Below are 26618 nucleotides of genomic sequence, written 5' to 3'. Positions count from 1 at the left end.
GTACAATAGTGACCAGCGGTTCTGCATCCACAAACCTTTGGACATTATTAGTTTGACCATCAAGTTCAAGACCCTCGTTGTATTCCTTAATAATATCCCTCTGTGTGTCGCTGACAAATTTCCTGACCCTACGCCTTTTAGTCCAATAGGACATGATAAAGTGGAAAGTGAGGTGGTGATGGTAACTGTACTTGGATTATCTTTACTGTGATGATCTTTATTCTCCAAATCAGCACGGCAGCACGGCCTGAAAGTAGAAGAAATAGTTAAATTAGTAATGTTCCTGCAATAATAATAATAATTAAGTGTAAACAATAATAAACATAATTATCCACCAAATAAACTGTTTGAAAACAGAACCATCACAAGTATGGCTGAGTAATGAGAAAACAGGAAATGAAAAAATATGCTATACACTCAGGGGTCGGCAACCTTCATGTTCAAAGAGCCAAATCGGACCAAAAAAACACAAAGCTGTGTGGAGCCGCAAAAAATTATACGCCTTATATGAAGGGAACAAAGGCTTTAAATATACATTAGCTATATTATCCTACTATCAAAATGACAAGGCTACAAATACATAATGAGCATTCCTGATTAAATGGTTATTTTTCCTGCAGCGCACGAGTGACGTACCACCTGACTACTCTGCTATACGATATTTGGTGCTTTAAGTTTAACTTCCATTACAATGTTAATGTGCAATATTGTGCAATTCAATACTTGATCATTTCTTCAAAGTCACCCCCTCATAGTTCACATACCTGCACAACTGTTTTATATCGTTCACATCACACGACTCACAGGCAAAGTATGTTTGAGCTGAATTACTGTATTTGATTTGCTGATTGGTGATGTTGCCATTTGAATGTCCCTTTCCTTCACTGTATTTGCGGAGAATCCTTCGTGTCATCCTGGAATTCCAAATGACACTTTTTGTTTGACAACTTCTCATGACAGAGCAAATATGCATGTAAACCTTCTGCATTAGCAATGAAAGCAAATTATTCCGTCCATTCTTCCTCTGTTCTCATCAGCTATCTGTCGGTACGGTTTATTTACAACTGGCCCTTGCGCGCGCAGTGCACGTGTCTCGCAGGCTATGACGCAAATCTCCAGGGAGCCACTAGGAGCGCATGCGGCTCCGGAGCCGAGGGTTGCCGACCCCAGGTCGTTAAATACAAAGTCACCGAAAGAAAAGTGCTAAAACCCTGTATTTTCAGCCGCGCTGCATCCGCATGTGGCACCGAAGTGCCTCACAGCCGCTCCGAGTCGCAGGGGAAGCCGGAGCACGCCAAAATAAAGCTTTTTTTTCATCTTAAGGCTCGCGCAGTAAAGCGGTTTTCAGTCAAAATACATAGAAATAGTGCATTTACAGGTGCATTTGGACGAATAGAGTAACACTACAGCTTATCACGCATTATTAAACATCAGGCGGAAGACCAGCTGAGCTCGAACTTACAGTGAATAAATACATTTTACTGTTTCAAAGTCAAAGCGTGTCTCGAGGCTGCCTGTCCCCACACCGCTCACCGTGAGCCAGGTCCCGTGGTGGTCGGCGGCCGGCCCCGGCCCCATGGTGGTCGGCGGCCGGCCCCGGCCCCATGGTGGTCGGCGGCCGGCCCGGCCCCATGGTGGTCGGCCCCTGAGGACGGGCGCACAATCCCGAGTTTATTCCACGAGTCCACATATCACAAATAGATTGGTCCACTCTATGGATATTCAACCCAATTCAAGCTTTAAGCTAAATGCTTGTAAATGTTAGCTGCTGCAGCTAACAGACGCTAGCTAACAAGGTTACAAGGTTAACAATAAAAGCTTACTTTACAAATTTATTGTAGCCGAATGATTGTGTGGGATTTCTATTAATTACTCAATAATACAAAAATCATTATGACTCACCGTAAGTTGTCTCACTGGGAATAAGTGCTGTAAAGCGCAGACGTGTCTCCTCCGTGTCCGAGTTAGACTGAGTGAACAGGCAAAATTACACTGGAAAGAGGGAAAGAGCGGGAAACATTTCCCGCTCTTTTTGCACCTGCAGAATGATCAGGTCTATGTACATTGAAACAACGTTGAATCAATGTTGGCATTTTAACCCTAAAATACAAGGTTAAAACAATGTTGAATTAATAACCTTTTTTCAACCATTGGTATTTCAACTGTGATTCAACGTTGAATCATTGTTGACTTTTCAACGTCAACCAAAAATAACCAATCTGACCATAAATCAACGTTGAATCAACGTCTTTTGCTATCTGGGGTGGGCTTGGTTAGGTTTCAAATCAGACGCGTTGGTTGATCAGGGCCACTAGGAAAAGGACTGCCATATAGCCTTGTTCTCCTGTTATAAAATGTATTTTTTTAATCTGACTCATATTCATGGAGAAAGATTCAAAAGAGTGAATGAATGGAAGTGCAAACTGTGCAAACATGTCCTTTGAGTGCTTTGAAGGTGGAAAAGCGCTATATAAATACAATGTAATAATAATACATAAGTTTGTACTATGTAGTGTGATAAATGTTCAGACAGAAACTACAGTTTGTTTCGTCCAACATAATCTATACATTTTTTTGGGAACATGAGCAGCTCATGGTTGTTTTGTGCTAGTGAAAGTAGCTCACAGAGGCAAAAAGGTTGAGACCCCTGGTCTATACTGAACAGTTTTTAAAGGTTTGAAGTTAATTCTTAATTTAATTCTACCAAGGAGACACGGGTAACTTAACACAGTAGAAACAATATATATATACTAGTTCAATTCAATTTATATTTAACGCCCCTAATCACAACAGCAGTTGCCTCGAGGGGCGACAGTGAAAAAACAGATTGAACAATGTTCATAGGGACTTGGCAGCTGTGTCCGTCTATCCTTAAATACAAAATAATAATACTGTATTTCATGACACAACTACTTTGTATTCCAAGCATGCGAAATCACAACAACACAGACTGATAGATCCATGTATCCATTGGTAAATATAGGAGCCTGGACTGATCAATAATTTAAACAAAAGGGGAGCGCAGAGTTAAACCCCATTAACTCTCTCAAAACTAACCCTATCTCCCATGTGGTGTGCTTGTGTATTTACGTCCAGTGTTAAACCAACTGTATTGTGTGAACTATGTGTTCTTTTACATGGTTTTGGCTCAATCTCTGGTCGTACTCTGGGCTCTCCGTCGCCCCCACTGTTGACTACTGCTGTTTACCTTTCGTCTGTTCCTGTCACATGCAGCCTGGTCAAATACACACACATTATCTATGCAAATGCAACACAATGTTTTCTCAATCAAAAGCTATTTAGCAGCGTGCACGCTCCTGTACGTGCTCCCAGAGGACTTCCGCAGGAACAGGAGAAATGAGCCTGATTAAAAACATTGCATCGTGCTTTGTTCGAGACTGACAACAGCAGATGAGTTTGTGTTGCTTTAATACACGTTCAATACATTATGAGAAGTATGTTGTTTAGTCAAAGCAAACAGCGTTGGTTTGTGAATATGTGTTCTGCATTACTAAAGCATTTATAAATTACTTTCTCTACATTCAATATTCTACAACAGTGAATCTTAAACGTGTGCCATGTCAGTTTGAGTTCAAAGTGCCTGGAGACGATGCTCAAAAAAAGAAGACCGTTGTTGTGGGAAGAATCAATACAGGGGAGAGATCTACATCGTTGCTTAGGGACACCAGTATTATGCCCACATGCAATGATTAATTCCTTGATTTGCAACCAGTGTGCCTAGGAAAATCTGTGTGCCGGGAGTGATTGTCAGGAAAATAAAAAAATTCCATTCGGAGTCGACTGATTCATACAGTTATTTAATAAGTTGCCAGTCTGATGTGCTGTGATCAAACTTCTAAACCAGAAAAGGCACAAAAATGATCACTATTGAAAAATTCTAAAAGCCAGACACAGTGACAGTCTTTTTTTCTTATTGGTGTTATTTGATAAGATGTTAGTGGATGGTGAGCCACAGCATCTTTTCAACTAAAAACTGTGTAGTTAATCCAAAAAGGTTGGAAAAGCAATGGATGAATTCACATTTGGGGGGAAAAAAACATTATTTTTTCCAAAATTGCAGTCTATTTCTGAGCTGTGCATTATAAAAAAAAAACCTCTTACCCCTTGGCACTGATTTAAAATTGCATAATTGCCAAACAAAAATGAAAATGCTATGCAACAGCAAACATCATATTCATTCATTTTGAAAATTGTTTTTTCTTCAACTACAATTTATAAACCCAAGTGATCAGGAGCATTTTGCTTAAGGCTACTGTGACAATATTTGTGATACTTTATGAATTATGCATTTTTCAAAATATTAACACACGCTGCCACACTGAGCTCTTGTCATTGTCACTGTGCCTCAATCCCATCAACGCTGAACATGCCAAATAAATACCGTTCATGCTTATCCTATTTTCTCCACACATCCTCGTCGACACAAGGCTAAGCCAAAAAACTGCCTCTTCAATCAACCCACTCTCTCCTCTTACCTAATACATAAATTAACCACCTTGCACTCAATTAGGTCCAAAACCGAAGAACGCAGAAGAAAGTGAGTGCACTCCCTATCCTCGCCCACTTTCTTGCACTTTCTTGATATAATACACTTAACTAGCAAGGACCACGACCTCAGAATACTGTGCGAATAAGAGTCATCGTTACGTAAGAAGACAATGATCATGGTGGACGAATTGACATTTAACGAGTGACATTTGAAGGGTGGTTTGGGAATTCTGAGGAGGCGATCGGCACTCGGGCTTTGTGTCCTCTCATACCTGATTGAAGGATGAATAGGAGAACGAGAAGATTGAGTGGAAGGGCAATTTGAATATACATGAATACAATTGCGATCAACATAAGTCATATTTCATTTGGGTGGTTAAGTTGAAGCAGTCAGTTGTCTCCTTTATGAACCATTTCCAATGTTTAGCCAACTTAAAGTTCCACAAACGCTTAGCAAAAAGTTATAAATGCACCGACACCATCATTTGTATAGCACTATGCTGTCTCCGTCCTTCTTACCCTCGTTTCCTCCTCTCCTCTCTGTGGCTCCTTGCCCTCTTCTCCTCATCTCCGTTCCAAACTCCGGAGTCTCCTAATTCCTGTCATGCTAATTGGAGCTGACAGTCACAGCTAATTATGCATAGATAATCTGCTGCATCTGACTAATTATAATTCCCATTAGCTGCCGATAATGCTCATTAGATCAACTTTCTCCTGGAGAAATTGGAAATAATAGGCTAGGCTTGATGCGGCATCTTTTTTAGTAATCATTGAGTGGTGTGCATTGGCGGGGAGGGGGGGTAAGTTGTTTGGTGTAGATGAGACAGGCTGTTGGGCTTCAATTGCCACAATGGAACCAGTTTGATCCCAATGATACATCATGAATCTGAACAGCACAAACTTAAATTAGGAGAGACAGGTCAGCCAAGGGACAGTCACAACATGTCATGGTCAGAAAATAATGAACAAGTTATGATGACAGGAAGAAGGCAACCAAGACAGTTGGAAGAGCCCGAGTGGACGGAAGTCTGCTGCTACTTTACTTTTACATTACACATGTCATGGGATTCTCAAGGGCTAAAACAACTAAAGGGATTGATCACAATTTATAAGTGAAATTGTCAAATCGCTACTACTGGTTCTTTGTTTTTTGGTTTTTACCCTGTTCATGTCCTTAGTGTTTTATTTTGACATGCCTGTTGTGTGCTTGTTTTTGAGTTTTGTTTCATTGAATATTATTTTGAACAGTTTTGCATTTTGGATCGTTCTTTTGACAACACGTTTGCTGGATGGACTTGCACCTCTCTGTACTTCCTGCTTTATGTACCACCATGAGGGAGATTACTTACTCTTGGATTGATGTGCATTGGAACGAGAACATAAAAGCATCAGTTTCATGTCAGTGGAATTTATTCATTAGTCAAACTGAAGACACTGGCTTTTTGGATATAAATGACTGTGGAAACAGATGTAGGGCAGGCAAGTTTTGTGTTTCAAATAAAGTTTGGAGTATCTCTGCACCTTTTGATCCATCTCAGACTTCAGACTCAGAGTTTAATGCTCTGACATCGTCCAGAGATATGTGCCTCATTTAGAGCTGGGTTTCGATTCAAATTTCAAGAATCGATTTGATTCCGATTTTTTCGTTTCAAAATAGATTTTTTCCGATTTCTCAGATCCCATCCGATTCGCTCCGATTTTGATTCGATCCGGGGGTTAATGTTATTAAAAATGAAAAATGTATTTGAACCGTTTCCTTCACTTCATGACTGTGTAGAGAAGCAACATATTAAAACTAGTATTATATCAATATTGAACAGCAAATCTTACAAGTATTGGTAGTTACTGATGGCTGGAAGACTGATGAAAAGGTTAAAGGTCAATCTACCTTCAAGAAAGATAATCCAGGAGTCCTGAATTATCTTTCTTGAAGGTAGATTGAAGTTCACTGAGGGAAATGTAGAAAATAATTTTAATAAAAAAATAAATAAATAAAAAAATCGATCTTTGGACATACGAATCAATAATCGGTCATTAATATGCGAATCGATTAAAAATCGGAAAATCTATTATTTCAACCCAGCTCTAGCCTCATTTGACTCCCTTTACAAACGTTTATTAATGTTTGGAGTAATAACCGGATTCAAACTCATGACTCTGGGTTGCAGATGAATCATCACCGTTGTATCACATCACAATGACATTTTACTGCCATTACTACTCAGGTCAGAGTATGTGGTAAAAATAAAACACATTTACAAAGCGCTATTCCACACTTGAGATGAACACTCAACCCCTCTCCTGTGCGTACACTGGAGTATGAATAGTATGTGGATCAGTTAGTGTTTCTCTGACGTAAAGAGCTTTAAGTGTGAGAGCGACAGTGTACTGGGAGCAGAATTCAAACTGTCTAGCTTCTGACAGTTCTTCAGGCAAATGTGAGATTCAAACTGCTGACCTTCAGATAAGACGAACGGTTTATCAACCAAGCTACTGCCACCCTAGTGGCTGATTGTGCAGAGCGTGCCATTCAAATTTTTAATTTGACCAGTTCACCATAGGAAACCCAATCGAGGAAACGTTTCTATTTCTGATACAATGCTTGAAATGAGAGCATTAGATTACTGTTTGCTAGGTGAAGGAGAACTATCCAGTATTATGCTTGTCAATGATTAAAGGGGTAAAGTAAATGCAATTTATTGACACAATTTAAGACCGGGGCAACTCAAAACCAGACAAACACTGGAGGAAGAAGGAAACAGTTACATTTAGCCCTCGTTCCTCAGGTCTGGTTGACCCACAAGGCGTCTGTGGTAGAACTCAGCCTCTTTCCCTCCACAACAAGCAATTTATTTGTTGCTTGTTTTATGTTTGTTTTTGTTTTTATGTTTAAAACGTGAATGGTACAATAAGAAAGTGTTTTTAACCCATGCACCACCTTTGAGTGTAGCACATGGGTCAAGCAAAAAGTAGCACTCACTATCCACCCACATTCACGCTCTTAAAAGCATGTTACAAAGCACAATTACAAGTTTACAAAAACACTCTATATATTGTTTTACTTGTCACAGTTTTGGAGATATACTTTGTGACCCAATGTGTTGCTATGATCGGCTAAAATATGTTGTGCTCCAAGTACTCTCATCGAGAGCCATAAACAGAGAAACAATATCAGCTCAATGGCTATACAGTGATAGGAATATTTCACTTGAATCGTTTGATAGAAATAATTTTGCAGAAAATGTTGAATAGCTATTTTCTACAGTTCATGCTCTCACTTCTGCAATACGATTAAAGTAAATACAGTTGTGTGACACTCAGCTGTGCATGTTCCTATGACAACACATCATATCGCCTGTCGGGAAAGGAGCTGACAGCACCTCAGGGTGTTTAAAAAAAAGGATTTGAGACAAACTACACAATCCTATAGAGGAGTATATAGCTCAGAACTGTTTGCCACTGTATGCTGTGATAGGACAAAAGAGCTCTCGTTCCTTTGCTCCACTTGTGAGCATTCATCTCTTTATTCAGCCCCTGGGGCCAACAGAAATTCTCTGTGTATCTACTGTGTGAGAGAGATTCTTCTAGTTTCTGCACATTCGCACTGCCCTGAATTTGATCACAACCAACACTTATAGACAAAGCCTTATACACAAAGCAAGTCAAAGAGATTGTTTTTTACAGTGTGTGATACAGGCACTTCCAAACATGCTACATGTTAGCGTCATCAAAAATAGTGTCCTGTGACCAATTATGTGTGATAGCATATGGACATTGACATTGGGGGGGGGGGGGGAAGGGTTATAATTAACATGCATTACAGAGAATCTCACCAAAATGTGCCATTAATGCTTCACAGAAAAGGTTGTAAGTGATGCGACCCAGAAGAAAAAAAAGAAACAATAGCACTGTGATTATGGCAGCACTCACTCTGGCCTCAAAAGAGAGTTTGATTTGATTCTGCATTTCATATTCGGGTAGCTCCAGGCTTTCCAATTTTCACTGCAACAAAACAAAAACAGATCTCTTGTCTGCTGTGAACTAGAAAGAGGTGACGGTAAAAGTCCTAACTTCAAAAACTTCAAGGGCACTCGCAGACCTGAGGTTTCTATCAGAAAAGTACTGCGCTCATTTCAATGTTGCAACCAATGTTTGTTCTGAATATTAGGAACATGATGGTGATGTTTGTGTGGGCTATAAAGGATTTTCAGCAAGATTGTCCAGTATTTTGGGATGCACAGAAATATTGGCCCAGCCGCTAAAATTGTCATGAAGTAATATCAGTATCAGCCAAGATATTGGTTCCAGCTCCACAGTCTATCTGCAAATTGAAGCGCGTCCGCCAGTCCATCTGAAGGAGTCGGATCTCTCCTTCTCCTCCAGGTTTTTTTTTCCCCAGACATTATTTTGTTGTCGTTTTTCTCCTAAACATCAGTTTAGACATGTCAGTGTGAGTGGTTTTAAGAAGGAGAGTGTCTGACCAGGAGGCTGAGGAGAAGCTGCTGAGGCCGAGCAGCACAATAATGTCACACAAACTGAAAAGGTACAGAGAGACTTTAAGTCTGATACATAATGTGAAAAAAACTGAAATAACACAGAATGGAAAAGTGTGATGGAGGATTTTACTCAAATAAAATATAACTATATTATAGACTATAGCCAACCTATATCTAAACATAGTGCCCTATAAAACGTTTTCATTTTTTCCTTAAAGTGAAGGGTTAAGTGCTACTTTTTAAATAAGACTCCATAGACTTGAGTTAATGATGACCTAGGGAGTATATAATAGAAAGTAGCTGGACAACTTGACTACTTGCTAAAAAACTATTTTATCAAATATAAATTGTCCGAAAAGGGATCTGAAAAGACTCCTCAGCTTGAGAGTGGCTTTGTTCCATTTCTATTTTGTAAATTGAAATGTATATTTCATCCGTTATGCTTTGCCTAGGGTTGTTTGAGCACAGAAGATGGCTTTGTGGCTCAGGGGGATTGTTCGGTTCTGTATGCTTCACCTATATATATATATATATATGTATTTAATTTGTATTTTTTTGGCATTCTCCCAATGACAATATTGATTTGATATCATGGCAACCCATCAGAAATATACTAAAAACCTGCCTTTAAATGTCGTGGTTGAGGTTCATGTATCCAAAGAATCACGACTAAACTAAAGATCAAAATTGAGTCTCAAATCACTTTGATTACACTACTAAGTCTGCAATATATGATATAATTTATGGAATTGTGAATATATATAATAATTACGATATATAATTTATTTTTTTAATATGAAGTCAACTTGATATGGATAATTTTATAACATCAACAAAGGATTGCATTGATTTCATATACATCAATGGGTAGTAGTTATTCTAACAATCCAACAAACATTACTTGATTAACTTGATTTCTTTACTTGGCTTGAGATTCTAGAAGTCGAAGACATCACTTCTCACGTCTTTATTGCCATTCTGCAACTGTCTGGCTTTTAGCTCAATTGCAGGCAGACAAGACGAGTGATAGATTATGTGTAAACAGCTTGGAGTTGTTTTACATTTTAGGAATGAGTCAGTGTAATCGCTTCAAAGGCAGTCTAACAAACATAACATCTAACAAAGAGTCATTCAACTAAATCCGTGCCTATTTCTTTATTTAAATATTGGTGGCAGAATGCATGAAATTGAGTGCCATCAGGCTATATCATTTCTTATTTCACAAAGTCTGTGTAATCCCTCAGTCTTCAAGGTAAAGTCCATTGCCAAAGAAGGTTGAATTCTGTCAATCAGCTGTGTGACTGGCAAAATGTATTCTCAAACCTTTTTTATCAGTTGACATAATTTAACCTCTGTTTGCTATCATTTCATGATGGTTAATGGTCAAAAAATGGTTAGTGTTGACATTTTAGGAAATCTATAAAAGTAGATTGTATGCAGGGGTGGGCAAACTGCGGCCTGCGGGCCACATGTGGCCCGTTTGTCTTTATAATTTGGCCCGCCAAACATGCCAAGTAATATTTAAAAAAATATTGGCATCTGTCTGCACTTGTATTCTTAATAGATATGACATGAAATGAATTAGATAATAGATTCAATAGCCTATATTTGACAGAGAAGTGATCTTTAATTTGTTGGATTTTTTTTTCTTCACACCAATGATCGCGGGCCTCCGCTACTTGCCTTGATTCAAATATGGCCCTCGGAGGAAAATTATTGCCCACCCCTGCATTATAGGATATGTGAGAGAAATAAAAATGAATTGTTTCAGCAATGTTGTCTTACATAATCAAAATACTTTCCAACACTGTATTTTTTTCATGTAAAGTGCAAAAAATTGAATTTGTCTTCACCCAGCTTACTCTCTCAATGCTCTGCTATGCCTCACATCCCACTGCCGCAAAATTCTATAAGGAGAAACAACAGTGAGAGCTATTCAACAGGGAGCTGCAGTCTCAAATGAGCTTCTGTGGCACCAAAATGGTGAGAAAGCACTACAGTGTGTATTGTCCTAGTTGCATGAGTAGACAGAAGGTTAATAACACTGTGCCTGCTGTGACAAAGGAGAAACAGCAGAGAGGGGAAGGTAGGAGGGATCGAAAGTGCTGATCCTAGACTTCTGCCTCCGGAGAATCCATCTAAGACACGAGGGAGGAGCGTGGAAGTAATTAGAGCCCTGGATATATGAAGGCTCCTGTACGGCAGCACCTCCTCTTTTTACTGCATAACTCTAATTTCCCAGAATGTACAGAGAAACAAAACATGGGCAGTAAATTGGCATCCAGAAGTATGTTAGTAGAACGGGTGTTGGATAGAAAAGGAAAATATATATATAAAAGGTTTTCCTTATTTTGCCACCGCTATTAGCGATTGATAATTTGCCAAGTTGTTATGTGGGACGGCCACCACAATATCAGGCTTTTCAACTAGCAGGCCCTGATACCGATCCAGCCCTCCAATGAATCTAGTCTAGGGTCCACACAGATTTTTGTTTTAGTTTAATACTTTAATATAGACATGCAGTATGTGTGAATAAGGTAAACGCTCATTCTTTCTGCATACTGTAGCCTCCACTCTCTGTGAGTGATTAAACTGTGAACAAAGCTACTTAGAGTAAAGGATTTTTGGAGTCCTGTCCTGTGGCTGAAGAGAGCAGCTCAGAAGTCACCGGTGGGATTTAGTTATCAACCGGCTGGGACTGAATCTTTACACTCCCAGGCATAATGAATCTTATTCCGAGGCCATCAGGTGTTTTTAGTCACCGTGTCGCTATTCTAGGCTCTCCAGCTTCTTATCTGTATCCTCGGATCATGCCAGCCTAGATATGAGTGCACTGGGAATTCGGCATGCATGCATTTCTTAATTCAAAGTTACAACGCTTTCCTTGTCTACCGGCATAATTTGCGTTGCAATTGTCTGGTGTGACAGGATTTCACGATGGGAATAAATAAACGCTCATATGCAAACATTGACAATTATACCTATGCTTGCATGAGTGTGAGAGTGGGGTGTGCAAAAAAGGAAAGGGGGAAAATAAACTAAAAATAGTATGAGATCCATGGCAAACCAAGATTTGTTGTTAGCTGTCACTGAGAATAGAGAGAAGCGCTGGGACTTAAATAACACAAGGAGATTGGTTTGTGAAAGAGGCAAAGTCAAAACAAATTACTCTTTTTCTATCACTTTGGAGCCCGCGGGTAAAGCATCTGAAATAGCTTTGTGCCCTGGGACATTTTACCATTGAAATAATATGGCGGCAATATCCTCTGAGGCCCTTAAAAACAAAAGGACAGGGATGGGATTGCGTGGTTTAGTGCGGTTCACAGGTGGCGAGCGCTGCACCACATAACTAACTCTTTTTAGACATTTCATTGGCTCAACCGTCCCCGTCGCTTCCCATAAACACGATGCTGGGAGACGTCCACTGAAGATCTATTGAAGAGTGTACAAAAATGACACGGTCCACGTTTTCGTTCAGATGGGGGTTGGTCCAAATTAGGCTGCTCACCCAAAAATACATTTACATCAGGCGCTTTAGGTTTGATCCAATTCTGATTCAGCAGACGCTGGATCTCGCAGTGTTTTAGGCAACACACGGATATCTCTGCTCAACTCTATTTGGAGTGACCTTCACCAGACCTTTGTATTTTCCGTCTTTCTAATGCTCATTTAATCCCCAAAACGCACACATCAATTTAAACCTTTCAGAAATAAGAAATCACAGGGGCGGCATCAGTATCATTCACGGAAGTGTCTTAATTAAATAAAAATGCTTTGTACTCATTTCAACTCAAATAATAAAGAACATAATATTGGTCTTGCTTAATACAGACAATGAATAGTCAAGCCTTGAGATTATGACATTTCTATAAAAGTGAAGAATAAATCTATAAAAATGTAGAATAAATCCCTAAAATTTGCATCTAAATTCTACAGTCTATTTTTAGTTATTTGAGTGTCAGTTGAACAAATAACCAATTCATGGTTAGATTAATTAGATATTCAGTTAATATTTTCACAGAGTTAGAGAAATTGCAAATATTCTACTTAATTTTGAACATTTTGCCCATGGAAAACAATTTTAAAAAATGTAGCAGGTACACATCATCCAAAGTCTGGCATGTGACTATTATGTCTCATTTATACCAGTGATTGGTGAATATGTCCAATTTCAAATTAACTGCAAAAGGTAATTTTCTCAATTTTCATAAATGTCCATATTTATTTGAGCCCGGCTTGATTTTAGCAGTGTTTTTGCTTGGCTCCCATGTTGGTTTTCATTCATTTGCAGCTTGTGGGTGATTCATCAACCTACCCCCCCCCACACACACACACACACACACACACTTCCCCTCTGAGTCTCCTGCAACGTCTGCTGCTGCTCTCTGGTGCTTCTGCTGTAATGCCCGTGCTAAAGGCCTGGACTGGAGCCAGGGCTTGTCAGATCGGAGATGGATGGACCCTCTACCAGGTGCCCACTACTCCTCAGGCAAGAACTGGACCTGACCAGACTGGATTTGGCCTAGTTGAGAGCCACTAAAGAGGCTAATGGGAAAACCAGGACAGAAAAAAACTGATAAAGTTGAGTGATTTTTCACTTCCAAAAATCCAAAATTCTTCCTTCCAAAATTCAATATTTGATTAGATTTTTTCCCCACCCGTCTATGTTATTTTTAGTTGTAGACTGTAAATAGAAAAGGCCTACACAAAGTATAAAAGCTAAAAGCAGATCAAGTAGAAAACTGTATATTGCTAATATTGTATTGAGAAGTGATCATGTGGTAAATCATGGCCATGGGGAAACACCAATGCCATCTCCATTTATGGAGGAGATAAGACAAAATACCGGTAATCTTATGCAGCCGGCTGCATATGGAGCCTGGAATGTGTGCTGCCACCTTAATCATTCAACCACCACAATGACATTACTGATTTCAAAGCAATCATATCTGGTCCTGTGCTTTTCTCCTTCACATTTCATTAAACGAAGGAGGAGAATCACTTCTAAAACTGTGGTCCCTGTGACTGCACTGGACAGTGGGCAGGGAAACCCGTAATGTTGTCCTAGTCTGGGCTCGCTTTTCATACAGGAGATGGTATCTTTCTGCCTTAGCAGCGGGCAAACACTTCAGCACTCCTGATTTTACTTTGATAGCCCGTGTGAGACAAATGTATTCTAATTTGTGTTTTTCCTGGAAAGATGCTCTTTGCACACAGACCTGCTGCTGTTTACATGCTGAACTTCCTGTAGCAAGGCTGAGCTACGGAAGCCTAGAGGAAGTGGAGGGGAAATTGAAATCAAGGAAGCCCAAATTTGATCAAATCGATGTATCACCCAGCCCTATCCTCCACAAAAAAATGCCAATTTGATTTTTGAAATTAGTGCAAGTACATATGTGGGTAATTTGTGTCAAAAACTAATTGATTCGCTTTTTTATTATTCTTTTGTTTATTTGCTGAGGCGTGTAAAAGAACACTCATGAACACGTCAGATTGTAGCCAACTTTCATGTAGTGTCCCACATTGACTCTCACTAACACTCTCATAGACACTGGAGGGGAAGTGGGTGAAGGACACAACGACAGTACGCACCAGCGCTCCCTGTGACACCTGGCATTCTACAGTCTCCCAGCAGCTACTAATCAAGCCCATCCACGCAATAAAGGACAAACAAAGCTAGAACCTAAAGTAGGAAATATTAAATAACTTATCATACACTATTCAGCCACATTGTGAAATATAACTTTCCCAACACAAAGGACCAGCTTTTTTTTAGCATTCATTGAACGTCTGAGTGAAGATTAATTAATTGCAAATAAGCACCAAGTAGCAGATAAATCAAAGGGGTTTCTTGAGGAATACAAAAATCTAAATCAAATGCGATCGACATCCACAAATCCCCTGTTCTTTCACTTCTTAGCAGAAACAGAAAAACATGAAACATTCGATAACGAGCATATTCTTGTATTGTACAGCACTCAATTTGTTCCAATATATTTCATCAGCAGTGACGTGCTGTTGTTTTATGCCACCTCGCCTGCTAAGCCCCCTACGTCAGCTGACCCAACTTACAAAAGGTTGCGATAAGGCCATTTTGGTAATAGTCTTCAGTTAAAATAAAAAATAAACTAGAGTAATTAAAGAAAAATGTAATTGTTGTTTTCTGGGTTTGCAGCTGAAATAATGAGTAAATTGTGGAGGAGGCTTTGAAAAATAGTTATCCTCATTACAGTAAACAAGAAAAAACATGTCAGTTCAAGCAATGTCAAGGAATACCATATGTTTCACAAAAGAAATAACATGCAAGCAATATATTCGACAATATATCTATTTAAAAACAGAAGTGCAATTGTATAATGAAACATCACCAAAAATGTGCCCGTCTTGTTTTCTAACGCTATAATGTTAATGTTTTTTGGTTCATCTCAAGAAAGGATATGCTAAAATGAATGAGTAAATCTTCATTATAATTAAATGTAAAATATCAGGTCAAGTTGTTGTAATTATGTATCTTGTGTTTATCGCTTTGGGAAGAGCGGAAAAGAAAGAGTCCAAAGCTATTTTAACTGAAGAAACAAAAGGCAATTTATAAATCCAATGTTTGGGTGGAGACAATTGAAAGAGAACATTAACAGCAGTGAGGAGATCCAATCAGAGCCGATATCAGAGAGCAGAGATTACTTTATCTGAACCTAATGTGGTCATCACATTATTGCATTACAGAGGCGCGGAATACTGTTGGCGTTCTTGATGTAAAACGATATTTTATTCTTATCTCGCTACATGCAATTTAATTTTTACACCAAAATAAATGTACATTTGTTTATGGCGGACACAATGTGAACTAAGGCTAAGCCACTACACCAGATGCTTCAAGCACATTGTAATCAGTTACATTTAGAACCAATAATATCAATATTGACGTAGAATTAATACAATCTGATCAAATATGAACTACTACAACTGAAATAAATAGTACTGTCTTTACAAACTTGAACAGCCCATCAATGGCCAGAAACAATTGTTATCAATAGAAAACCAACCCATACAAATAGAGTCAATTACAAAGCTGATGTGTTTAATCGAAGGCCCTTTAGTTGAAACTGAGGAGCAGGTAATGCTTTGTTTAATTCTTTGCCTGCAACGAATGGAAACTTCTGTCTTATAAGTACAAAACGTAGGCTGCCACTTGGGATGTAAGAAAAATCAATTCACCAAAATATTGTGATACTTGAACATTATACTTGAATCAATACTCCAATACTGGTATTGCGATGTGATGACATCATGCATATTACTGAGGCTGCATTGTTGCCTGGATCAGTTACTGAAATCAATACTGGGGTGAAAAATTGCCAATTTTGCCAAGACAGCAGAGGGCAGCACGGACCCTCTAAGCCAGGCATGCCCAAACTACGGCCCGGGGGCCAATTGCGGCCCTCAGACCTACTTTTGATGGCCCTCTGGCTTCCTGCTAAGTTAGTCCAAACAGAAAAAGAAGAAAATAAAATAAACTTGCCAAAGATTTGGTTTCTCTAGCTTCTGAATCAATACCAAAATCATAAATGTCTCAGAAGTATTGTGCATTATCACAGAATATAATTAAAGGGCCGCTTGAAGGATGCACTGTTTGCACATCCATACTTTTATTGTTAGATAAATGCCTAAAGCTTCTCCAAGAACCACACAACAGAAAGCCATGGTCTGATCTCCTCTCTCCACAGAATTGTGCCCATGTCGTGGGCCTGTTGGATGCCGGAGCCTCAGAAACAGATGGAGATAAGGGCCGATGCAGCAGTAACGTCAGTCTGAAGCCAAATGGATAAACCTGGACTAAACTGCAATGCCAGGGTTTTCAGGCAGATAAGAATGTTACTGCCTCCGATCTGAGCGACACAAGGCCAAGAGAGTACAAAGAGCTGGAGAGCAGAATATTAGATCAATCATACTGACATCAACCCATTTACACAGAATCTCTCGAATATCTAGGTGCAGTTCTCCATAAAAACTTCAATCATTTTCAATTATTGTCAATAATTTTAGAGAAAAACTATACCCCTTTTTCCTCTATAAAGAAAAACCTTGAAAATGTTAACTTTATTCCATATTTAAGTCTAAGGCAAAAGATTGAAACCCATGACTGCCAATTTCCATTCCCAACCAGCTACATTATGAGTGAAATAAGACAATTTGAAGATTTAAACGAGAGCAAATGATATAGGATATACAATAAAATGTTGATGATGACGCAAGAGTACTCTAAGCTTTATACCAAAGTAGTACATTTACTTAACACGTTAATTTTACAGGGCATTAACATGGTAACTTAATATTAATTAAAGAATAACGCTACCCAACACTGCTAAAAAGCAATATAAACTTTATTTCAGTCACTAACATTACAAACCCAGTTAAATCCTCCCAACAATTGACAGGCATGTAACCGTCTCGTCACAAAGCATCTGCAGGACGTGTTTGTTTGGCAGAGGCATAGAAAGAAGGAGCAGAGGAGAGGAAAGGAAAAGTGTAAATCTAACATAGGCTGTGTGGCAGAGCCCCCAGGATCAAATCCAATTCTGTAGAGATACACATTAAGCCCGTCAATCAGCACAGTGTCCTTGGGAGGCGGCAGAATGGAGATGAGAGACAGAGGGGGGTCTCTTAGCCCTGAAAAGCCTGGACACAGACATTTAGACACACAGCAGTGAAGCCGCCACATGCAAGAGCCACTTCACTCAGAAGGGCCATATTTAAAAGCAATGGCAGCGCTACAGTCACAACTACTACACTACAGTCGTTTTCTTTTGAGTGGTGCAGGACTCGGGTCACTACCATTCTTAAAGCCCTTCACTGGCTGCCGGTCTCGTACCGGATACAGTTTAAAATCCTTGTTCTGACATTTAGAGCTTTAAATGGTCAGGTCCCATTGTACATTATCGATCTGATTAAACCATACGCTCCCTCTCGCTCACTAAGGTCCTTTGACCAGAAACTGTTGTTGGTTCCTCGCACCCGTTTTCGGACCAGAGGAGACAGATCCTTCCAGGCTGTTGCCCCCAGACTCTGGAACGATCTTCCGCTCTCCCTGCGGTCACTGGACTCAGTTATTGCTTTTAAGGGTCAGCTTAAAACCTTCTTATTTAGTCAAGCCTTTTAATTGCATTTGTTTTAGCGGCTGAATATACTGTATATTGTTGTATATGTATTGCTCACTGTAAATTTGTTGTGTTTTTATCGTTTTATTCTGTGTATTGTGAAGCACTTTGTGACTTCTGTCTATGAAAGGTGCTATACAAATAAAATTGACTTACTTACTTACTTACTTACGAGTAGCAATAGACTGTACATATCTCTGTGACATACATTTTACTACTTGATTGTGCATTTATGGCAATGACTGTAATTCGTACCATAATGCAACACTGAGGAGCAAGAAATGCACCAGTCTGTATATTAATAAAGCTGGGGAACTCAACTTCTTTAATGTAAGAGTACATTTAATTTGTTCCCCCCACAGAGTAGAGGCCTATTAAAAGCAGCAGGTGGTGACAAATCAGACTTCATCCAATTCTTCCAACCTGGAATTAACTGTTTGCTTTTTTTGCGTCTTCGGCAAAGCTGGCGATCCATCCCGCTTCGCTTCACTGTATGAAAAAGCTGTGCGTTTGCCCCAAAAATGTAAGGGTTTGTGAGCGCCAGGGACACGTTAAGTCTCGGGCAACTGTTTCAGAGCTCTACCTACTACTTTAACGATCTGAAACCCTTTCTTAAAGTTCTCAAATATCCTCATTAAGACTCTTTACGTCACAATATCACAGCTATTACTACACCTTAAATTAAACAAGTACAGCATTTGAATTATTACTCAGCCCTTTAAAGCCAAAATGTAAAAAGATCAAGATGTTTAAGTTTAGTTTTATGTTTAAACACAACTTTGCTACCGACGTGGTGCCCATTAGTCTGCACGCCTCCTCATCAGCCCTGGTGGTCTAATGATGTGTTAATGTCATGAGCTGCTGCGGATGCTCGTCAGTGGTGGAGCTGCGGGGAGCCCCCAGAGCAGGCCCTTTGATGTGGGGGATAATTATTTGTGTAGTTAAGATAATTAGCAAAAGTCCAGAATAAAACGTGAATAGGCTAAGTGTCGCTTCCCCTGTGCCTCTGTGAACCCATGCCGAGAGACAAACAGCATGGGAGATTTTACACGCTTAAAAGGTAAATCCGATTTTCACTTTGAATGCGTCGGTTTTGGAAAGTCATATTTTCTCATTATATCAAGCTTCAGCCTTTTTAAACAGACCCCCACACTGACTAACTAATGATCTGTGTCACTTAGACTTAGACTGTATCACTTGCAGAGCATTAATAAAATCAATTGACTTGGCCATTAGTGAGATTCAATTATTATTATTTTTCATCTTTAAAGGTGCACTATGCAACTTTTCTGGAGGTACAGGTAGAGGTTATCATTTTGCCTAGAATATTTCATTTTATTTATCCATCCCCACTGAGAGTAACAGGTTACACCACCAGACCAAGTTAAAAGGTAAGGTTTGTTTTATTAATAAGAACACCTATAATTGAATATATGCAAGATAGAAAAGTTACAAGACAAGCTGCTCTGTGATATAATCAGTCTATCTCAGTCTTTCTGTCACTGTTTTAGGCCCGTAGGCTTTATTAGACAGGACAGTGGCTACCATAAATATATGTCACAGAATTATGGTACTCTAAAAGCAGTTTCTCATTTTAACAACTAAATCTTTTTGTGAATGGGAGAATGAGACATTGGGTAAATCTATTAGACCTCACAATAGTCACATGGCTTATGTTTTTGTTTTCTCTCTTGGCATGACCGGGACACAGTGAGGCGGAGCTGGGATGTTTGTGGAACTAATTACTTCAAATATCTGTGGTTTGTTTTTGATTAAAAATAGCCAGAAACATTCCTTCAGGGACCATTGTTTTTTTTCTTTTTTGGCTCCATTCAGCTTTTTAACTCACCCGTTTACAAAATGTTTTTCCATCGTTTTTCTTCTTTCCAAATCAATGAATAATAAGAGCAGCGATGCTGACAGCTGCCCAAGAATAAGTGCTGAGGTTGCACTGCAACCCAGGATAATAAACAAGTTTTAACTTTTTTTTATATACAATATATGAATGTTTCCCATTGCAGCCACTCATGCTCTGAGTGATTGACAAGCGCATGAAAACCAATCACAGTCGAGCGTGGACTCTCAGAGGAAGCCATTATCTTAAAGGGGACAGTATAGTGTTGTTACACTAAGGCTGCACAATTATTGCAATACATACGCTATGTTAAGCACTGCAATGTCAATATTATTGCAGTATTTCCATATACTTTTTGGAACAATAACTTCTGTTATCAATTACAGCTTTTAACCATATTAAGATCGTTCCCCCTTCTCATTTAACCACTCAAAGTTCTTATTTAGAGTCATTTTTATTCTCATGGGGACAAGACGCCACAGGTCCATGTGTTGCCCGCTCCCCATGTCACACCCACTGCCCACTTACTTCCATTAAGTAAGTGCATTCTCCAGTATCGCGTAGCCATTTTGGCACAAGTTCATGTTCATGTAGTTAATGACCGGCAGCTCTCCATAGGAACCGACGTCCTGTAGGAAAAGGGGCCGGCGCAAAACAGCACAGCAGATTTCAACCGGGAAGTGAGCGGAAATGTTTTTAAAGTAAGTCGTTTTGGATCAGTATCGCAATTTAAGCTGTCCAAAATAAAATTTAATGATCCTCTGGTGTAGATAAAGCAGACAAAAGCACAATAGGTCTTCTTTAAAACACGCATGTTCATGTCTTACTGTATTAGTCAATAAATAACACTTAAAACAGAACATTTCGGTCAGATGGAGGTGTTATTCAGATGTATTTCGTTTGTAGCAATATTCATTATTCTTGTGATATTTGTGATTTATTGTGCAGCCCTTTGTCACACCTTATGCCATGTTCAGTCACCTAATGTTAAACTGACCTATGGATATTGTAAGACGCAGTGTTGTTTAAAAGTATTCCGACACTGCAGTGCGTTGAATGTATTTTCAACTAGTGACACAGCAGCTTATCCGGTTGTTCCACAGCTCACTTTGTTTTTTGTTGTAGTTTTTGTTCGCTTATGTATAAACAATTTCTACATGTTGCCAATAACTTAAAGTGACTGACGTTCAATCCCGAGCTTTTTAAAATCGACTTTCAAGAAGTCAATGAACCCATTTCTATTATGTATAAGTTTTAGATATTAGTAACAGGTATTAGTTTACAGTATCAACAAAATGTCAAATAATGATCTATGCATGCAGTCTTCTAAGAAATTTGAGCGACTATTTTATTCCATAGCGCCCATCCCTACTTAGAAAACGGTTATTTTAAGGAATAATTACATCAAATTGTCTGTTTAGAATCTGATAGAATCCTTTCAGCAGTGTAATTTAAAGTTATTTTCCTAATTACCGTGAATCCTGGGATACATATTCTTGCAAATAATTAGGTCATTTGGCATATTTAATAACAATCTTAGCAAGAATCTCTTTACAAACATGTGACTGTGGAAAATTTACATTTGCATTTAAATTCCTTTGAAGTTGTTTGTTTGGCTTACCTTGGAAACACACCATTTCCACTTCCCCTCTGTGGTAGGAATTAAACGCAACCCATAAATATTTATCTACCCGGGGCGTGTGCTATTCTGGCCCGCTGGTTTTGAACATAACCCCCGGAGATTGTGCCTATCAGGGACCCAAACGAAACAAAGATGCAGAGAAGAGAGGAGGGGGACGGGGAGGTGGAGGGGCCGGCTAAAAGATTATATTTCGGGGCATCGGCCAAAATGGAAAGCGAATGATGTTTAATGCAGGAGATGGGGAAAGGTTTCAGGGAGAGCCTTATTTAGGAGTCGCCACACATATCGACTATTTTTTTTTAGGCAGAAATGTTGTATTTTGATGTGCATTTTTAAAACTTGGCAACACTGTATTTTTTGAAAGATCAGTGAATGATCAGCGGGGGCCAGGTCTGACTCATTTTTTTCCATCATCGCAATCGTTGTTTTGGAGCTGTGCGAAATTAGAATATCGAGCGTATTGTCGTTAAGTAAAATGATGAAAAATGAGCTCAAAAAGAGACAGAAATGTTAAGCGTTCTCTCCCAAACAAGTGTATAAAGTGATATCCCTGTACTTTTGTTGTGAGTTTTATGGTCAGTTTTTGTTTTGTGCAACATTTGAACCTCAACCAAGATATTTTTATGCTTTGTGATTTTGTCGTTATCAAAATGTATGCGAAAAATATTGAGGAGTACATTTTTGTCAATATTGTCCACCCCTAATTGTGACTATTCAAAGTTGTGGCATCGATAAACCAATTTTTTTTTCATAACAAAAAGTTAAATTCAATGTAAATTAGTGTCAAGGCCCGACACAAGGTGCAACACAAGCGATTCTGGCTGTCTCCCCCTTGACGTGGATCTGCGGGGGAACAGGACCCGGGCTCCTGATAATCAGGCCCATGAATATGATGAGCACACAGATGAGACGTCTCCTCCCTGAACCACATGACACCTCCCAACAGGGGGCGACATCAGTGGCAAACCCCCATGCTCGCCTGTTTGGAGGTAGGTACAAAGAAACAGGTTATATTTGCCCCTGGATAATTACTTGAACTAATAGTACTTGTATTTCTACACCTACAGTGATGTTATATCTTCCTCTATATTGGCAACGCTAATCTACAGCATGGCAAATAGGACTGTACCCAGACAGTTTGTTGAGACTCATCATGTCCCGACATTGCTGGAATATTACATTTTCATTTTAAAGTATACTTGCATCCATGTTTACATATATATTTATATCATAGGTCTAACATTTTACTATTTCAGTGTCAGGTCAGTGCTTTGCAATTAATCGGACTGTAATGGAATTGAGCCTAGCTTGTCCAGTACCCTGCCCAAGGCCCAAAGTCACTGGGATGGGCTCTAGTCACCCACTTCAACTAAACATTAGTTGTAGTTTATTATCAGATGGAGCAATGTGGAACGTCTATAAAAATGAATTACATATCACCATAAGTGTTTTGTTTTTAATTATTTTTTGTTTTATATTTTTGTAGCTTTTTTAATCTAAAAAATATACTCAAATGCTGCATATCTTCATAACAACTTCAATGATATTATCTGTCATAACAGGCTTCAGTTTCATGTCAGTAATGAAAGGACAGAAGTGAGAAATTGTAAACCAATCCTCAAAAAACATCACATATACATTTTTTAAAATCTGACAAATGGTCTTTAAGAATCAGGATTTGATCAGAAAGTATCTCGAACAAACCAAACTCCAGACCCGGCCCCTGCCCCTGCACCTGTCAGCCCCCCTATGGCCCACCTGTAATCCAGCGCACACTAATGATCCAGGGCTGAACTCTGTCAAAGTCATCCGACGACACTGATGCGGGGAGATTGATATTCACGCTTGACTCGCCGCCCGCTCCACTTGACTGCCATGTTTACCTCCCTGCACAATTAGTATCTGCACAAGACAGACAGACAGAGCCAGGAGAGAGGAGCGGCGCGAGGTGTGCGGCGCCGCGTTTGAGTGACTGCATTAACGCCAATTGTTTATGAAGAAGATGGGAGATGTCTTTCACCGTGTGGCTGAAGGTGGCTTTCTCCATCAGAGGGCATTACGAGCTCATTTAATCCCTATAAAGCCGTTTTACCTCTGTGAAAGGCGGCAAGCTTCAAATAACAATGGCTAGATTGGCTTAAGTCGAATGCATTTTTCAACAGTTTTCATCAGAATTTGCATCAAGGACGTGGCTTGCTTTGGTCTTCACTTTGGCACTAGGAAACGTCACACACAAAGTGATATGACAGTACCACATTCACACAACAGTAAATAAGCTTTAACAAACAGCGGTATTAGAACGTATTCACAAGGAAAACAAAAATAAGCATTTGAGCAAAACAGACATTCATGTCAGATTGAAGCTTCTTATGCACTTCGATAACTTAAATGTTTAAAAAAATATATGTTTTTTTCCATCTAAATCAGTTTATGCAAAATTGCGCTAAAAATTATAAAATGGCATTATAAATGATTAGGCCAGGTTGTTCCGGTTGCCTTCAAAATGCGGAGCGCCACTTCCTGCTCCTTTCATTCATCATGGGAATTAGTCGAGTCTCTTAAAATAAATAAATCAATAATGAATGGACAAAAAGCGGATAATGACAAGCGCATGTTAAGACTTTTAAGTGCGATTTAAATACTTCACCTGGGGAAGTCTTTAAGATCATAAAAGAAAGTCAAGTTTGTCTGTTTCATAAGTTCGGTATGTTAGCCTTTAGCTTTGAGATCAAAACACTTTTATAAACAGGCAGGTTTCCTCTGGTGACATATTTACTTAATACGTACATGCTGTCACAGATTATTCATCTGTAACTCGCTCTTTGTTGTGAGATGTTTTTTTTTTTTTATTTATTTGAGCAAGACATTACTAATTCGCAAAGAGAATGGACGGAACGAGGAGTGAAGGTTCTGCACTTCAGCACCACCGGAACTAGCCGAGTGCAATCGTGAAGGCCACGCATTAAATAACTAATATAGAGATCATTATCCAATCATAAACAAGGCAATTCTAAGAATTTGTATTAACCAGATGACTCTGATCCTTGTTGATATTAAGTGCTTCTAGTCGGGCGTGTTCTTAGATGTTTAAGACCTGTTCTCACGTCAATAAACTTCTTCGTAATTTTACTTGAGATTTTTAATTTTTTTTAATCAAACGGAACTGAACTAATCTGAATGTTCACAGTATGAATAGATCCATGGTATGAACACAGTGATCCACGTGTGAACAGTTTTGATTCTCACCTGAGCGGAGAAGAAGACATTGGCCCTGGAGCGATGGAAAGAAGAGAAATACGTCCTAAATAAGGCAGGTTGTTAAAAGAACCACAGCGCCTCTCTGTGGACACACGCAGAATGACCTCTCCTAAGGGACAGCCAGGATCACACATTTACTTGAAGAATACACAAAATAAATGCAGCAAGTGAGAAATTAAACACGTGTATGTTGGTCACACACAGGTCAGTCATTTTGACCATTAGGGAGCAAATCTTCAAACATATTCCATCTTAGAAATAATAGTTACACTCAAGAATCATTTTAAAAGTCACATGTGCAAGTTTACAATGGACTCTTTTATTTGAAGACAAAACAGTTGGTTAAAAAAAAAAAAAAACACTGGTGTATAAAAAAATGCATGTTCATTACAAAATGAAAGCAAGCAAAAAAAATAACAGTAAAAATACAGAACATTAAAAGTAACAATGTATGAAAGAATACAAAAGAACAAGGCAAGATCCACTATTGCATTACCACCACAGTTGTTGTTCCTGGAGAATAAAGTAATGGAAATACTTTACAATAAGTTAACACAGGCACTATAGCTATAGCTACATCAAACCAAGTAACAGTCCAATGTCAAAACACCTCATATTTGGCAATAGTTTCACACAAATTAATGAATCAAAATCATCAAAACACATTTGACAGCAAAGTTTTTGGTTTCTTGAGAACAATATGTCCTGTGTCTACAACATTGACCGTATGTATTCAAATAACAAATTGGCATAAATATATTAAAAAATAGAGAGTATTTAAGTACAAAATGAATGTATGTCAGATGGGAGCCAATATAAACTTCAATAACTTAAAATACATAAAAAGGAATATCAATTCAGAAACACAATATTGTAGCCATTGTCTCAACATTCAGGCCTTTTCTTTTAGATCATAATCAGTATAACACTTAGAAAACACCACTCAAAAAGTTTAGTGCCAAAGAAGCATCAAGTATAAATACTAAAAAAAGTCCTGTACAGTACCCAAATCTGTCAAAACTATCAAATAAGTTACATTATTTACAATTTATATTAAAAAAAAGCATTAAAAACTTCAAGTGTGCGCCAAAAACCTTCAGGTAATTAGGCAGTTTTCAGTCATGGGCCGATTGATCTTTTATCAAAAGTCACTACATCATTTTGCATCCAAAACTAAAAAATATTTCTGTATGTAACAAGCGGAATTATATCCAGCAATAAAATGTTTTACTTTGCACAATGATTGTAATACAACATTTGTATCTTATGTTTCTGTCCAATTGATAATTTCGGGTGGCCACGTTATTCTTTTTTTAAGATGCATTTGTAAATAGAACAGCATAATGCCCTTGAGTGTATAGTTGAAGCACAGTTACAAGCCCGGATTTACTGAGAAAGAAGACACATTTGTTTCAGCAGCAGCCATATTGGCAATTAAGGAGTGTGTATGAGAGATAATGTGGAGAGAGCGCGAGCACCTGGTTCAGCAGATGTGCAGTTCACATTTCAGTCTCTAATGTAAAACTCCGGACAAAAAGATTAAATAAGAGACCACTGACGTTTGAAGTCAGTCTCTGGGAGTTATTCAGTCATTCCCTGGTAATGTGTGTTAAATACGTTTGAAAAAGCTCCCTTCAGCTTTAAGAGCTCATGAACCACCAAGGCATGGGGAGAGATGTCAAATGATATAAAAGGTCTGTGAA

At 38.8% G+C, this 26618-nt stretch overlaps 1 long non-coding RNA gene across 1 annotated transcript in view; it reads right to left on the bottom strand.

Moving 5' to 3' along the window:
• The window catches only part of LOC140367101 (uncharacterized), an 87964-nt gene extending 64408 nt beyond the window's left edge, over positions 1–23556 (bottom strand). Inside the window, exon 1 of the long non-coding RNA XR_011928103.1 lies at positions 23416–23556. This is a non-coding gene — a long non-coding RNA (uncharacterized lncRNA). The remainder of the gene's footprint in view (positions 1–23415) is intronic.
• Between the last annotated feature and the right edge of the window lie 3062 nt (positions 23557–26618).

The sequence above is a fragment of the Eucyclogobius newberryi genome, unplaced genomic scaffold (genome assembly GCF_026437365.1).
Source record: "Eucyclogobius newberryi isolate DKJ021-1_F unplaced genomic scaffold, fEucNew1.0.hap1 SCAF_2, whole genome shotgun sequence".
NCBI classification, from domain to species: domain Eukaryota; kingdom Metazoa; phylum Chordata; class Actinopteri; order Gobiiformes; family Gobiidae; genus Eucyclogobius; species Eucyclogobius newberryi.
This window is presented reverse-complemented; position numbering and strand designations above follow the sequence as displayed.